Source organism: Papaver somniferum, chromosome 11, assembly GCF_003573695.1.
Source record: "Papaver somniferum cultivar HN1 chromosome 11, ASM357369v1, whole genome shotgun sequence".
In the NCBI taxonomy this organism is placed as follows: Eukaryota; Viridiplantae; Streptophyta; class Magnoliopsida; order Ranunculales; family Papaveraceae; genus Papaver; species Papaver somniferum.
This window is the reverse complement of record NC_039368.1, coordinates 64,221,276-64,226,618: the sequence shown is the minus strand read 5'-3', so window position 1 is coordinate 64,226,618 and position 5,343 is coordinate 64,221,276. Positions and strand designations below refer to the sequence as shown.

At 40.4% G+C, this 5,343-nt stretch overlaps 1 pseudogene; it reads left to right on the top strand.

The window, feature by feature from the left end:
- The first annotated feature begins 3,903 nt into the window (after positions 1–3,903).
- LOC113325523 lies at positions 3,904–4,003 on the top strand (annotated as a pseudogene).
- Positions 4,004–5,343: the final 1,340 nt, after the last annotated feature.

Genomic DNA, 5,343 nt, shown 5'->3' with positions numbered 1-5,343 from the left:
GCCCCACACATCAAACCTCAATCACTAAAATAGGGTTCAAAGGCATCATATTTCTACGGGAAATGGTTCCTAACTTCTGGCAACGCTCACAAGAAACACAATGACTATGGGAATCTTTAAACAACGAAGGCCAGTAAAATCCACACTGCAAAATCTTAGCAGCAGTCTTCTTAGCACTAAAATGACCCCCACATGCATGTTCATGACAAAAGGAGATAATACTAGACTGGTCACTCTCAGATACACATCTCCTAATAATCTGGTCCGGACAATACTTAAACAGATAAGGATCGTCCCAAAAAAATGCTTAACCTCGGCTAAAAACCTAGAACGATCTTGCTTACCCCAATGTTGAGGGGTTCGACCAGTAACAAGATAATTCACTATATTTGCATACCAAGGTGATTGGGAAACAGAGAACAATTGTTCATCAGGAAAGCTATCCCTTATAGGAAGGGAATCACTAGGGGAACTAACAACTAGCCTAGACAAGTGGTCTGCTACTACATTTTCTGCACCCTTTTTGTCTCTAATGTCTGGGGAAAATTCCTGTAACAATAGGATCCATCTAATCAATCTAGGTTTGGTATCCTTCTTAGATAAAAGGTATTTCAAAGCAGCATGATCTGTATAGATTATGATCTTAGAACCTAAGGTAGGACCTAAACTTATCCAAGGCAAACACGATGGCTAAAAGTTCCTTCTCGGTAGTTGTGTAGTTCATTTGGGCATCATTCAGAGTTTTGCTAGCATAATAAATCACATGAAGTAATTTGTTTTCTCGTTGTCCTAAAACGACGCCTATAGCATAATCTGAAGAATCACACATAATCTCAAAGGGTAGGTTCCAGTTAGGTGCCTGGACTATCGGGGCAGTAGTGAGTAAAGTTTTAAGCTTCTCAAAAGCCTCTAAACAAGCATCATCAAAGACAAACTTAACATCTTTTGCAAGCAAATTGCAAAGAGGTCTAGAAATCAAGCTAAAATCCTTAATGAATCGACGGTAAAAACCTGCATGCCCTAGGAATGACCTAATATCTTTTACGGTTTTTGGGACCTGTAAAGTCTTAATAAGGTCAACTTTGGCTTTGTCTACCTCTATACCCTTTGAAGAGACGATGTGCCCTAATACAATTCCTGATTTAACCATGAAATGGCATTTTTCCCAATTAAGCACTAAATTTTTTTCCTTACACCTAGTCAACACTAATGTCAAATGATGCAAGCACTCATCGAAAGATGAACCAAACACTGAAAAATCATCCATAAAGACCTCTAAGAACCGTTCTACCATATCAGAAAATATGCTCATCATACAACGCTGAAAAGTTGCAGGGGCATTACATAGCCCGAAAGGCATGCGTCTATACGCAAAGGTACCAAAGGGACAGGTAAAAGTGGTTTTCTCTTGGTCTTCTGGGGCAATAACGATCTGATTATAACCGGAGTAGCCATCTAAGAAGCAATAGTGACTATGTCCAGCTAATCGCTCTAGCATTTGGTCGATAAAAGGAAGGGGAAAGTGATCCTTCCTTGTGACCTTGTTCAATTTCCTATAGTCAATACACACACGCCATCCCGTGGTCACTCGGGTTGGGATTAATTCATTATTATCATTCTGGACTACAGTGATACCTGATTTCTTGGGGACAACCTGAACAGGGCTGACCCACTTACTGTCTGAAATTGGGTAAATAATACCCGCATCTAACAACTTAAGCACCTCTTTTCGAACTACCTCTTTCATGTTAGGGTTCAGTCGACGTTGCATCTCCCTAGAAGGTTTGGAGTCTTCCTCTAAATGAATCTGATGCATACACACAGTAGGACTTATACCCTTAATGTCTGCTATAGTCCACCCTAAAGCTTCCTTATTGTCTTGAAGTACATTTACTAGCCTACTTTCCTGATCACTATCCAAATTGGAAGCTACAATCACAGGTAAAGTCTCAGATGGGCCTAAAAACACATACTTTAGAGTATCGGGTAGTGGTTTAAGGTCCAACTTTGGGGGCTCTTCTAAAGAAGGAATTAGGGTAGTCTCAGAAACTGGTAACGGTTCGAACCTAGCTTTCCATCTATCAGTGTCTAACACAGGGGTAGAATCTAATAGAGCATTCACCTGTTCAATAGTGCTATCGTCGTCAAAATCTAAACCAAAATGGGATAGACAACTTTCTAATGGGTCTTCAGACAAGATGTTTGGTAATGACTCCTGAACTAAGGCTTCTATCATGTTCACCTCCTCAACACATGTGTCATCTAGCTCATGAGGTTGCTTACTGACATTAAAAATGTTCATCTCCATAGTCATATTACCAAAAGATAAACTCATCACACCATTTCGACAGTTAATGATCGCATTAGACGTAGCTAAAAATGGGCGACCTAAAATCACAGGTATCTGGTTCTCTGGGTCAGGGACAGGTTGGGTATCTAGGACCACGAAATCCACTGGATAAATAAACTTGTCGACCTCAATAAGAACATCCTCGATAACACCTCGAGGGATTTTAACAGACCTATCAGCTAACTGCAGTGTCATCTGAGTAGGTTTCATTTCACCAAGTCCTAGCTGTAAGTATACATGGAATGGCAGTAGGTTCACACCTGGCTCCTAAGTCAAGTAAAGCTTTTTCTACCCGGAAGTTACCTATTGTGCAAGCAATGGTAGGAGAACCTGGGTCTTTGTACTTTGGAGTTGTGGTGTTCTGAATGATTGAACTTACGTGACTAGCTAAAAAGGCTTTCTTATGGACGCTAAGTTTTCGCTTTCGCGTACACATATCCTTAAGGAACTTGGCATAAGCAGGAATTTGCCTAATTGCATCTAATAAGGGAAGGTTTATGGTAACTTGCTTAAAAACCTCCACTATGTCATTAAAGTTCGATTCCTTCTTTGTTGGTACTAATAGCTGAGGAAATGGGGCTCTAGGCCTAAAATCAGACCTTTCAGGAACCGAATTCACATCATCAGAAACTTTATCAGTCTCTTCAGCTACTGGTCTGAGAGGTGAGATCCTGAGGGGTGAACTACAGTATGTTCACTATCGGGCATGGTTACCTTATTGTCTACAACTCTACCACTTCTAAGGGTTCTAACAACATTCAATTGATTCGATGGTTTTGCACCTAATTCATGAACTCCTCTAGGGTTGGTTGTGTTTGACTAGGAAACTTACCTTTTTTCTCAAAGAATCACTTATCAGACCAACCTGGGTTTTTAACTCGGAAATAGCCTGACTATTTTCTTGTCCTATCCTGTTACTAGCTTGTAGACTCTGTTCTACGGATAACTGGAATTTTGCAGTTTGCTGAGTTAACAAGGCGAGAGATTCCTCTAAACTTAGGATTTTCTTATCTGACTGATTCTGAAACTGAGCTAGTCCTGAAGGATTCTTAGTATAGCCAAAACCTGGGGGAGCATTAGAATTACTAAACTGACCTTGACTTTGGCCCTTAGACCACGAAAGGTTCGGATGGTTTCTCCAACCAGGATTATAGGTTTCTGAATATGGGTCAATCTTTTGACGGTTATCAAATCTAGTGTTATTATAAAGAGCATTGGCCTTCTTCAATATTCTGGCCTTCCCAAAAAGGCTCCACTCTACCACTAGTCTGGCCCACTTCTAAGGCTTCTAACCTTTTTGCTATAGCAGCAATTTTGGCATCTGATTCATAGCCTCCTTCTACCCTATTAACGTTTCCTCTACTTAAAAGAATTGTTTTCTGGGGGCCCTACTATTTTCCCATTGCTGGGTTTTTTCGGCGATTTCATTAAAAAATTCCATCGCCGCATCAACAGTTTGGTTTTCAAATCCACCAGTGCATAGAGACTCAACCATGGTCGTTGTGGAATAATCTAAACCCTCATAAAGGATCTGAACTAGCCTAACCTTTTCTAAACCATGATGAGGACACTGGGATAATAAATCATTGAACCTTTCCAAATACCTATATAAAGATTCTCCCTCTTGTTGTGAAAATGTGCATATTTGCGTCCTAATAGACGATGTTTTGTGCCTAGGGAAAAACTTATTGAAAAAGGCAGATGTAAGTTGTTCATATGTCTCAATTGACTCGGAGTCCAAACTATACACCACTTGGCCTTATCTTTCAGGGAAAATGGGAATAACCTAAGTTTCAAAGCATCATCATCTAAGCCTCTAATTCTTAGAGTACTACAAATTTCCTCAAAATCCCTAACATGGTAATAAGGGTTTTCATTTTCTTTCCCTAAAAAGATTGGGAGCATCTGTAAGGTCCCAGGTTTCAGTTCATAGGGTGCCTCCGTTTCAGCTAACTTAATACACGAAGGACGGGTAGTCCTAGTTGGATTCAACAAAGCTTTCAAAGTTGCCATTTCTGGCGCTATCGGAGCAACATGGATTCTCTCCTCAGTCAAAGAACGTTCAAAAACAGACTCTTCAAAAGCCGGACTTTCTAGATTAAGGTAATCGAGACGCTTCGAACTACTAGGTTTCTCTTTAACAAATCTACCTAGTGCGTCTCTTTTACGTTCAGGCATACAATAGAATTTTCTAAATTGGAAGGGTAAGCAAACACAGATCAAGGCCGACTCAACCAAATCAAACCTATTGATTTAGCAAACAAAAAGCATGATGGCTCCACTTAGATTGTTTCTAGACCAGCTTCTAATCCTTCGAACGGGAATTCGTTACAATTTAAGCAAACCCCTCTGGAATCAATCCGAGTTAACGTAAGTTGAATAGAGGAGAGGGAGCTCGTGGAGCTTTGATACCAAGGCTCACCGTATACATACAAGGCGGCGCAGTCACGCATTAAACTTACAGAAACCGTCAAGAACTTCGAAGTATGCTTAAAAGAGTAACCAATATTTTTCGAATGACTTTCCTGTTAAGCTCGTTACCCTATCGGTCTCGTTCTAGTCAAAATTTTAGGCTTAGGTTCGCGTAGGTTACGTGTTCCTAAAGCGGGCAAGAAGAGAACGATGATGAATTCCGAACCCTTATCTTGTATGGCCAGGCCTTGCCCTTTACCAGAAAAATAAATGTCCGTATTCAGTCCTCAACATATATGCATACGAAGGAGTCCATTAACTCGCTGACATGGGATTCGCGAGTGTTTAGAATCTTACCTCCCGTTCCAGATGGGGGATGAATCGGTTGTAGTCGACTCGGGCCACTGACTCCGATGTCTGGTGTACGAACCCAAGGTGCAGAGACAATATCGTAATTGTCCTCCTTCTCTGCAAACAGTTTATATTTAAAGTACCCTTCCATAGGGTAATAAAAAAAATGTCCCAAAGTCCAAAAGTCCAAAAAAATAAAGAAAAATTGCAAAAATAATAAACCCTAATAC